The sequence below is a fragment of the Pundamilia nyererei genome, unplaced genomic scaffold, assembly GCF_000239375.1.
Source record: "Pundamilia nyererei isolate P.nyererei 1_Seehausen unplaced genomic scaffold, PunNye1.0 scaffold00055, whole genome shotgun sequence".
Classification (NCBI taxonomy): domain Eukaryota; kingdom Metazoa; phylum Chordata; class Actinopteri; order Cichliformes; family Cichlidae; genus Pundamilia; species Pundamilia nyererei.
This window is the reverse complement of record NW_005187456.1, coordinates 134,292-135,465: the sequence shown is the minus strand read 5'-3', so window position 1 is coordinate 135,465 and position 1,174 is coordinate 134,292. Positions and strand designations below refer to the sequence as shown.

Genomic DNA, 1,174 nt, shown 5'->3' with positions numbered 1-1,174 from the left:
GTGTGTGTGTGTGTGTGTGTGTGTGTGTGTGTGTGTGTGTGTGTGTGTGTGTGTGCGTGTTTTGTTTCTGGTCGATATACAAGATATAAATATAAATGAAGTGTTTGCTTATTAATACATTTACACGTTTGCTAGAAAATGTTAGCACTGTATCTTAGAAATGTTTGCTCATTAGCACCTAAAGCCTGTGAAACTGAATTAGTTTTCCAATCATAAATATAATTCAGCACATCTAAAATTAACATTTGCCATGCAAGCTAATCTGAGCTTGCTGTTAACGACCGCATTTCAGTCCTGCGTTTTTATGGGATCTGATCCTGAAAATGAACAATAACAAAAAACTGCCGTTTATTGTCTGACTTTTAAATTTTCACTGGCGTTACTGTGGATGGAAGTTTATTCTCAAGTAGTTTATAGTTAGTCTTGTTGAAAAGGAGGGTCCTACCACTAGAGAGATGAAGTCTTTTCTTTTCTTTTTTTTTGTATAATTTTGTGAGGTGCTCCTGGAAAAGAACAGGTGCGTAAGCTCAGGTGTAACACCTCCCCTTCCACACCCTAATGACACAGATCTGCGTAAACGACACTCTGCCCATTCACAGACGACTGCTGTGCGGGAACGAGCTGCCTCATTAGGAACATGCCAGTCAAACATCACTTATTCATGAGCTGGTGAAATTATTCATGAGTGAACATGAAAACAGGAATCACGGCTCAGAGAAGTAAGAGAGGAGCGTGACCTCTTATAGGGGAATTAGTCTTATGGGATGTGATACGAAGATTTTGTGTAAAGCACTCTCTAGAAGACTAGATAAATATGTGCCTAATTTGATAACAGACGATCAACAAGGTTTTGTTAAAACGAGACAAGGCTATCATAATATAAGACGTGTCCTCAATGTACTTTATGAGAAAAACAATAGGGAGGACACTGCGCTGCTATCACTAGATGCGTGCAAAGCCTTCGATAGAATAGAATGGAATTATCTCTTACAAGTGCTCCCCAGATATGGACTAGGTGAAACATTCCTGAAATGGATCCGATTATTGTATACACATCCAACAGCACAAGATTTAACTAATAATAACGTATCAAAACCCTTTAATTTACAGCGATCAACCAGGCAGGGCTGCCCTCTGTCACCAATTCTCTTTGTGTTAGCAATAGAACCTCTGG

At 39.2% G+C, this 1,174-nt stretch overlaps 1 protein-coding gene across 1 annotated transcript in view; it reads left to right on the top strand.

The window, feature by feature from the left end:
• Positions 1 to 1,174, top strand: part of LOC102214608 (zinc finger protein 385B) — a 23,018-nt gene that overhangs the window by 13,278 nt on the left and 8,566 nt on the right. The gene's annotated exons all lie outside the window — the stretch shown is intronic.